Genomic DNA, 10217 nt, shown 5'->3' with positions numbered 1-10217 from the left:
TATATACACCATGGACTATCAGGACAAACAAATCTGTGTTGGATGAAGTACAGCCAGAATATTCCTTAGCATCCATGATGGTGAGACTTAGTCTCTTATACTTTGCGTATATTATCAGGAGGGACCAGTCTCTGCAAAAGAACATGAACATCACGCTTGCTAAAGTGGAGGGGCAGCAAAAAAGAAGAACCCTCAATGAGATAGATTGGCACAGTGGCAGCAGCAATGGGCTCAAGCGTACCAAGGACTGTGAGTTGACGCAGGACCAAGCAGTGTTTTCTTCTGTTCTGCATAGGGGCACTATGAGTCAGAACTGATTCAATGACACTGAATAACAACAACAACACTGAAAGATTCTTGTTTCCAACAAAATTCCCAAAGCCTTCTTTGCAGAAATTGAAAAGGTCAATCCCAAAATTTATATGGAAGGGCAAAGTAACCCAAAAAACAATCTTAAAGAAGATAAGTAGGGAAGGTCACATGTCATGATGGTTGTCAGGTGCTGACTCATGGTGACCTTATGCACAACAGAAAGAAATGCCACCTGGTTCTACACCATCCTCACAATTCTTGTTATGCTTGAGCCCATTGCGGCTGCCTTGAGCATTATGCTCTTTTAAGAATCAACTGGCACTTAACAACAACAACACATGAGATTAAAGTGACAATAGCAACTCAAGCGATTAGATAGGAAACTAGGGGGTAGTGAGTTTATGGTAATGTGGATGAACAAGTCAGAAAAGGAGGGTAAGAAAGGTTGCACAACTCGAAAATGTAATCGGTGTTGCCGTTCTGTGTGGCCATTGCAAAGAATTATCAAACCAAGCTGAGAGTATCATGGGAGGCAGAGCTGGTGTCATTGTTTTTTACACTAAACAAAATGTCAGTCACAAAAAGAAATACTGTATGATATTGCAAATATGTAGAAACAACAACAACAAAAAATTTAGATTATCAGGAGTAGGAGGGATAGGAAAAGAGGGAATGTTTGTTGAGGGGTGGTGGGTACATGTTGTTGTTAAGTACCATCTAGTTGGTTCTGGCCTATAATGGTGGAATAATTTGCAAAAACAAAGCAAGAATGATTGCACAACTTAAAGAAAGCAACCAATGTCACAAATTATACATATAGAAACTGTTAGAGTGATGTTTGTTTTGCTGTGTATTTTCACCACACACACACACAAAAGATATCAGTTGTGATCTAGCATGTCTGAGAATACAGTGGTACAAAAGGGACTCCCGAAGCCATCCAGAAGCTGGAAAGAACTCAAAACATAGTACTAACTAAACCAGGACACCCTTATATTCCTTGCAGGGGTTAACACAAAACAAAGGGATCCCACACTACCACCGAGCTGTTGAATGTCCTTGTTGTGGTGGTGGTTAATTGCCATTGAGTTGGTTCCAACTTATAGCAACTCTATGTACAATAGAATGAAACCCTGCCAGGCCATGTACCACTCTCAAAACTGTTCCTGTTTGAGCCCACTATTATAGCCACTGTGTCTATCTATCTCGCTGAGAATAATAAATGCCCTAGAAACAATATTAACTAACAAGTTCCATTGGACCCTTATTTGCTTTGTGTAGCCAAGTGGTAGAAGAAGCTGTCCTTAGAGAAAGGGCTGCAAACACAAAGGATCAATTGCTGAGCAAAGTTATTAATTGCTGAGTCTTTCTCTCAATACCTTCAAAAGTATTTCAGGCAGAGGGGATAAGAAAGAGGCTTTCCTTTGAAACAAAATAATATGATCTACAAGGGCCTGAATTTTGAGCAGGTATTTCCTAGGCACTCTCCTATACTATGATTCTAACACCCTAGTGTGCAAACCAGACTCCTGGTGTGGTGCTGCAGGATAAGCCCTGGACTAGTAACCACAAAATTGGTGGTTCGAACTCACCAACCACTCCTCAGATGGCCCTATACAGAGTTGCTGGAGTTAGAAGAGAATTGATGGCACTTCACAACAAGCAACAACAACAGTGTCCAAAACGTGGGTGGTGCGAATGGTCAACGTGGTCAGCTGCTAATCAAAAGGTTGGAGGCTTGAGTTCACACAGAGACACCTTGGAAGAAAGATCTGATGATCCAACTTCAAAAATCAGCATGAAAAACCCTATTGTGCATAGTTTTATTCTGATGCACATGGGGTGACATGATTTGGAATTGACTTGACAGTATCCGATACTGATAGAACTCAAACCTGCTTCATTATTTCAGGGGAAGGAAGCCATAGGTTGCATCAAGTATAGTAACTGCACACATATAAAAAGACTCTTTGAAAAGATCGTTTTAACAATCACATTTTATATCATTTCCCTAAACTGAATCATGTTCTCAGTCCTCACTTCAGGCAAAGAGGACACAGAATACCAAAGGGAGATAAAATCACAGATCACACACTTGCAACGTGGGTGTGAGAAACCGTTTCCAGGGTTTCTTCCAAGGAGAAAGTGACAAACATGCTGATGTACCCAAAATATGCATATTAACAGGGAATCCATTGGGTAAAGCTGGCAAAAGCTTCAGGATTTGGTTCTCAAGGAAATGATGTGGGTAAGGAATCCCCCCCAAATGTCAACGTATCTTCTTACCATCTAAAGAATACTGGGTATATTGTATAAGGCTACAACATGGCATTTAAAAGGAGGTCGAGGAACATTTTCCCCTATCAAGACGGCAGAGGTTCCTTAAATAGTAAAATTGAAGTGGGGGCATAACACAGGCTCACTGACTCACCTACAGCTTAAAAACAAATGCCCCCACAAATAACAATGGTCTCAGAAAGTCAGGAGTTTTTGCAGTGGTGCCAACATCTAGAAGCATGTAGCATCATGCAATGTTTGGGGTGAGAGCTCAGTAAATGTTAGTGGAATATGAAAAGGCTTCAAAGAGAGGGGTGAAAACCCAGAGCAATACATTCTTGGCTAAGAAAATCTGAAGGAACAAATGAAAGCAGGCTCTTAGGCATAATGGAAATTTTTTCAAAGGCCAAATATGTTTGTCTGAAATCGTGGAATACCATAGATACATTTGCATAAATAGTCATGTGTATTTACTTGTGTTTTCACAGATTGTGGCAACTATTTTCAGACAATTTCCAAGAGGAAGTGATCATATTTACTGATTTTATTTTTGTCCTGACTGTTTTTCTATCTGCCTAGTATCTTTTTTTTTTTTTTTAGTTATCCTATTGTTATTAAGTGCTGTTGAGTCAGTTTCAACTCATAGCGACCCTGTATAGGGTTTCCAAGAAGTGACTAGTAAGTTTGAACCGCCAATCTGACCTTGCTGTTCAGTATTTTATCCCATAGCACCACGCCAAGACAAAAAGACAATGAAAAAGGAGGAGAAAAGAAGAAAAGATGTATTTGAATTATGTTGTTGGCAAAGAACACTGAAAAGACATAGGACTGCCAAACAAACAAGCTTTAGAAGAAATATAATCCGAATGATTAGGAGCGAGGATAGTGAGAATTCAACTCCAGTTGCAGAGTGGTTACAAGTTGGGTTGCTAATCTCAAGGTCAGCAGTTTGAAACTACCAGCCATTCTGTGTGAGAAAGATGAGGCTTTTTGCTCCCATAAAGATTTGCAGCCTTAGTAACCCTATTCAGGGTCGCTATGAGTTGCAACTGACTCCACAGCATACCACCACCACCACCACCATTTTGGACATGTTATCAGGTAAGAACAACTACTAGAAAAGGACATCTTGTTTGGTGAAACAGAAGTTCAGCAGATATGAACGTTACCCTCAATGACATACATTGACACATAGTTACAACTATAGCCTCCAACATACTAAGGCTCATGAAGATGGTGCAGGACTGAGCAAAGTTTCATTCTGTTATACGAGGGGGCATCAAAAAGTCCAGGAATCCATTCAGGCTGCCATCAATCTGAGTCAGCTCAATGGCAACTAATAACAACTAATCCAGCCAAGCCGATGGTGCAGAAATATGATCACGAGTGGTTTCTGTTCCTTCAACTCACATGCCCTTACCCCTGCTAAGGTGTTCTTTGAGGGGCCTTCCAATACCCCTACTCTGTTATTGTTTCAGACCTAGTATATTGGGAATTGCTGCCAGCAACTAGTCAGTTCAACACCAAGTGAACTCAAGCAGGTGGACAACCATTTCATTCTCTCCACACCTCTGAAAGAAAGACCCCGTGCCTCATTCCACAGCAATTCAATCCACAATTCACTCTCAGGAAATAGGCTGAATTATCCAACTCCCTGCAATTAGATCCTCAATCAAGAAAAATTAGCCCGTTGCCACAGTTTATTTTCATTTTTGTTCCTCTCGGATCAGTATTGCACCATTATTTTGGCTGCTTTGGAGAAAGGATCTGCAAAATGTATCCTGGGTAGGGGAAATGTGGGTTGCAGTCTTTTCATTTATTGTTGTTGTTGTTGTGAAGTGCCATCAAGTTGGTTCCAACTCACAGCAACCCTTTATAGGGTTTCCGAGGAGTGGTTGGTGAGTTTGAACTGCCAACCTTGTGGTTCAAACTGACATAATTTTGTTCAGTATGAAAGCTCAAAGGAAACAGGGATAGCTTCTATTGTGATTATTGTCTCTAGAAGTTTCCTAAGTGGTAAACACCCATTTCATTAAAATGTATTATGTACCAGTTATTAGTTTTCTAATTAAATGATTTGTGTGTGTGTGTGCCATAGCGTCAGTTCTGACCCATAGTGACCCTGTACAGGGTTTCCTAGGAGCAGCTGGTGAGCTTGAAACTTGCAGTTCAAACCAACTTTGCAGTTCAGTGCATTAACCTGTAGCACCACACCTAGCAGACAATATATATATTTTGGTACTGCATGTAGGAAGAGAAAAACAGCCTTCAAGGATAGCAATGAATGATTCATCTAATCTCTAAATTATATAGTAAAGAGTATATGAATAATAGCCTTAATACATTTTTGTAGTACTCTGCTAAACAGCTATTTCTTGGTTAACATGCGTTAAACAGATACTGAAATATTTCTGTATTGTAAAGTTAACTAACTGAATTTCAGGACATTTTACCTAAATAATAAATTGCTTATATATTTGGAGAGAAAAAAACAAACGTTTTATAGTAAGAATATATAGACTTAAAGTGATGACTTACTGTATCATTTTAAAATCTAATTTAAAACAATACTTATCAATCAATCTTACAAATGTCTCTTAAATGTACCAGTAGCTAAGCTTTATCCTGGTACCAGGAGATATTCAAACTTTAAGAAAATATAAGTAAATTGCGATCAGATTAGTGAACTAAACATGATAAAGAATTTTTAAATGACTAAAATGTATACGCATGGGTTGTCTTAGGAGAAGTTGTTTTCTTCCCCCTCTGCCATGAAATTAACATTAATGTCCCAGAAGGAGAACCCTCCAGATGGGGCCCTGTAGTGATCTTGCCCAAGCAAAGCTACATAAGGCCCAAAGTGGAAATGTGCTCTAAGCAGGAAATAAAGTTCTGTTAAAAGTACTGAGATTTTCAAGTGGGTTATCGTCAATAGCATCAGCTAACCTAAGCTGACTGGTATACTCAGGTATAGACTAAGTATCCTACAGTTTCACTAAATTAACAGGCATGGTGGCCAAATTTAGTACTCTCTTAATCAAAAGCAGGAAAAACAGTTTACAAACTCCCATTTAGGCATTTTAAAGGGCTGTCTTTATGGAAGACTGCCACATCCTTCTCCCAAGAAGTAGCTTGTGGGCTCAAACCACCAACCTTTCAGTTAGAAGCTGAACACTAACCACTGCATCACTAGGGCAGAGGTAATAAGATAAAAGGTGTGTTTTTACATTCATCTGGGCAAATAAGCAGGAAATGCCATCTGGGCAGACATGAAAGAAAGATAGGAGTTGAGAATCTGGGGAAGAAATGGGCAAAGAAATTTTTCTTGGTAGAAGATACAGCACATACAAAGGCATAAGTTCTGTGGTTTAGCATGTCTAATACTTGGCTCTGGTAGCGTAGTGGTTATGAATTGGGCTGCTAACCTGAAAGTCGGTGGTTCGAAACTACCAGCGGTTCTGCAGGAGAAAGATGAGGTGTTCTGCTCCGGTAAAGAATTACAGCCTCGGAAACCCTGAGCAGAGTCGCTATGAGTCGGGAACTGACTCCACAACAACAACAACAATACTTGGCTACCTTAGCTCTAAGGATGTTATAATAGCAGTCCCATTGCTTAAATGTAATAGAATCTCTCCTGTCATCCTGTGTACAATGTGGGCTAGCCTCCTGGTTGATACTAAAGGCAGAGCAGCAGAGTGATTAAAAGCACAGGCTCCTGAGTTTGAATCCTGGCTCGGTCATTTGCCAGCTATGTGATCCTGAGCAAGATGCTTAATTTCTCTGTTCTTCTGTTCTTTCCACTACAAAATGAAGACCGTGGTAATAATGCCTGTAGGGGTGATATGTAGATTCAGTGAGTTCATGTATAAAAAGCACTTACACTGTTTCTAGTACAGAGTGGTGTTGTTGTTATGTGCTGTGGAGTCGGTTCTGACTCATAGCGACCCTATACAGGGTTTCCAAGGCTGTAAATCTTTATGGGAGCAGAAAGCCTCATCTTTCTCCCGCAAAACAGCTGGTAGTTTCGAACTGCTAACCGTAAAATTAGCAGCCCGATTCGTAACCAAGAGTAAGTACTATTTAAAGATGGCAGCGTAGTAAAAGCACTCAGCTTCTAACAGAAAGTTGAGAGTCTGAGTCCATCCAAAGGCACCTTGAAGAAAGACTTGGCAGTTCAGTTCTACTCTGACTCATGTGGGGATCGCCATGAGTCACAATTGACTCCCCAGACACTGGCTTTTGTTGTTGTTATTGTTGTTAGGTCAGACTAGAATGAGCACCAGTCCTAATCAGCAATTTCAATCAGTAACTTGGAAAGAAGGTAGTGGCATTAACATTCAAAATAATCCTAAAATACTGGAGTAGTCAGCCACCAGCAACAATACGCAATCCTATAGAGATAAATGGACAATTCTTGCATATAAATACAGAAAAACCAATTTCACAAGTTTGGAAATAGAAGGAAGCTGCTTTAAGAGTAATAAGTATAAAACAGATCTGAAGGAGTAAGTTTAATTTATTATAAACACAATATGAATCAACAATGTGTAATGGCTGCCCATAAAAGCTAATTTCATGTTTGTTCTCAAAAACTTGAGCTTTGGTTTCTAGATTAAACAATGGTGGTAATAATGTACTGCTCTCCTTTGCACAGGCTACAATGATGAACTGAGATCATCACCAGCTGAGGGTCAAGGACCTGGCTTCAGATCCATCTCCTGCTCCTCACTGGCCATGTAAATGTTTTCCCGACTGCTCCCTCTTCTATAAAACTCAAGTAACATAGCCTGTCCTCACTCTGACACTAGCGCTAATGAAGATGACGTTTTCAAAGTCTTACTTATTTTTATTCATTATGGCTTCACCTTTTCATATCACATTCAGTTGAAATTCAGTTTGTTTAGAAGAATCACAATTCTATTTTTCTATAATTTGTTTTATATGTTGCTGCTATTGAGAATATACACAATAGAGCAGACACCAAATCAACACTTCCTATATGGACAATTTAATGATACTGATTGCAGTCTTTGAGTCATGCAATGATTCTCACCTTCCTGTTCCAAAGTTGTTTCTTCCCCATTAACATAAAGTAAGTTTGCGATCTAGTCTTTGGAGCTGCTGTTGTCAGTCTGATCCTTTATGGATAGTTCTTTTCTTTCTTTTTTTTTTGATTTAAGGTTTTTATTGTGACTTGAGTGAAAGTTTACAGGACAGATAATCAGTTTTACATTCAACAAATCATACACCTTGTTTCATTACAATGATTATAATCCCCTCCATGTACCATCAGTTAACAGTATTTCTCTCTATCCACTTTAGCTTTTTAAAAAACAAACAAACAAACAAACAAACCACTCAGGTATATATAATAATTTACATCTCCAAAGGGCACATTCTGCAAGTCTGCCTCCTGGCCACCAGCTCTTAGTCCCTCTCTACTTAGTCCATGAATCTAGAGTCCTCAGCCGCTTCCCCTCTGCATGCCCCCATCTCTGCCTCCAGATAGTTCTTTTTTGACAACTAGAAATATTTGAATTGATTCAGGAGAAGGTGATGGATGTGCATTTTTGCCAGACCTGTTCAAATACAGAGTGGGAAACACTTCTCACAAAACGTTGTGAGAGGGATGCACTTTAGAATGAGTAAATGATTAAATGGTGTGCCTAGATTTGAAAGTCTATCAATGCCATTATGCCCTCTATGTGTGCTAGAGGCTGGTTCTGGCCCTGTTTCACCTAAGATGAAACTGAGGCGGGAGCTCTTGAGTAACTAGCCCAAGGGCATCAGCAAGTCACGCAGGGAGCTATGGATAGACCTGAAGTCTCCTGACACACAACCCTGGCCTGCATTCCACTCCTGACCTACTTGTCCCACAGTTCTTGTAATTTTCCTTCCAAATTCCCTCAGGGCTTTAATGCCTGCATTAAAGCATCCTAAGTGAGAAGTGGTTTAATAATAATCAAATCAATAATCAAATAATAAAACCAAATACTTAGCTTTATTGTCATAATGCTAAGTACCATTAATTGATGAATTTGCTAGCATAAAAACACTTGGATTCACCATCAGAACACAGATCCTAGCAATTTACATCATAAGTAACATGACGCCACTTTGGATGTCAGACTGCTGAAGAACAGTGGAATTAACATAGCACACTGGGGAAGCCACAGCAAATATTGTTTTTACAAAAACCTAGATGAAGGGGCTTCAAAAAGGTCATGGAAAAATGAAATGAAAAGATCATGGAAATTTTGAAGCCCCCATCTTACAGACTTTAACCAAAGTTAGCCTTCAATTCTAATGCAATCTCTCTTAGTATGGAGCCAGAGACAAATGTATATCAATATGGGAAAGAATCAATTTGGGTACGATTCCAGATTCACTTCTTTTTTAAGACTCTGGATATATCACTAGACTCAATATATCATACTGACTAAAGAAAACGTCAAAATGGTCCTTTAAAAAATTACAATACAACCAGTGTATTCTTTGTTGTTGTTGCTGTTAAGTGACATGCAGTTGGTTCCAACTCATAGCAACCCTGTATAGGGTTCTAAGGAGTGGCTGATGCATTTGAACTGCTGACCTAGCGGTTCAAACCAACGTTGTAGTTGAGTGTTTATCCTATAGCAGCACACCAGTCTATTAACGGCTATGGTGGGAGGAGGAGAACAGGAGGCCTATTGCTTAAGGGACATTGAGTTTTTATTAAAGGTAATGGAAAGATTGGGAAATGGATAATGGTGATGGTTGCACAACAGGATGAACACAAGGTCATTGAATGTGAAGAATGTTGAAGCAGAAGATGTTTTATTGTATATACATTTACCAAAAAAACAAAAACAAAATCCAAGGCAAAAATGACCTGCAACCGATCAACTTGTATTGTTTATAAAGGAGACCTGGTGGCGCTGTAGGGTAAATGTTGGAATGGTAACAGCATGATCTGCAGTTCAGATGGGGCTCTCTGCTCTTGTAAAGATATACAGTCTCAGAAACCCCATATAAGGTTGCTATGAGTCGGAATTGACTCAATGACAGTGAGTTTGGGTTTTGGTATTGTTTATACGTGCATTCAGATTCATGTATCTAAGAATATAACTGTTACTGATCTCAGGTAACAGCAAACCCAGAGAGTATGAAGGTCAAGGCAGAAGCAGTTACTCAACGAAGGTGTTGGGAAGCTGGCTACTTAGTGTGTGGAAGCCAAACCCTTTAAAGCCAAATAATGGCTTCTGTCCTCCTGGCATCAAGTCACATCTCTCCACTCTTCTGACAGGACAAAGATGGTGGAAATAGGAGACTGTGGCAAAACTGTTCCCAGCATCCCCTTAACGGCTCACTGACTGAGACTTTGCCAGATGTTTAAAAAGTGGCTTGGCAAGTTGATCGCCCAGGAGACATCAAGGCAAGAGTAAGATTCAATGGGAATACACAAGCAGACATACACTCCGACTGGAGACCATGTTGGTCACCAAAAAGTGGAAGTGAGGGAAAAATAGCAATGAAGCTGTGAGCTAAGCTCTACCACGTTCAATAGACTCCTGTGAACCCGGGTGGAGACCTGGTTGGCCAGCAGTATGGCAAGACCTGGGGACTTCTGGGCCCAGAGTCAGTGACAT

General features: G+C 39.9%; 1 protein-coding gene and 1 pseudogene across 1 annotated transcript in view; one reads left to right on the top strand and one right to left on the bottom strand.

Moving 5' to 3' along the window:
* Window positions 1-10217, bottom strand: part of KCNMB4 (potassium large conductance calcium-activated channel, subfamily M, beta member 4) — a 110975-nt gene that overhangs the window by 31939 nt on the left and 68819 nt on the right. The gene's annotated exons all lie outside the window — the stretch shown is intronic.
* LOC102814163 overlaps window positions 9250-10217 on the top strand; it is an 18113-nt pseudogene continuing 17145 nt past the window's right edge.

Source organism: Chrysochloris asiatica, unplaced genomic scaffold (genome assembly GCF_000296735.1).
Source record: "Chrysochloris asiatica unplaced genomic scaffold, ChrAsi1.0 scaffold00033, whole genome shotgun sequence".
Taxonomy (NCBI): Eukaryota; Metazoa; Chordata; class Mammalia; order Afrosoricida; family Chrysochloridae; genus Chrysochloris; species Chrysochloris asiatica.
The sequence above is the reverse complement of the archived record's forward strand: the minus strand, read 5'-3'. Positions and strand labels throughout refer to the sequence as shown.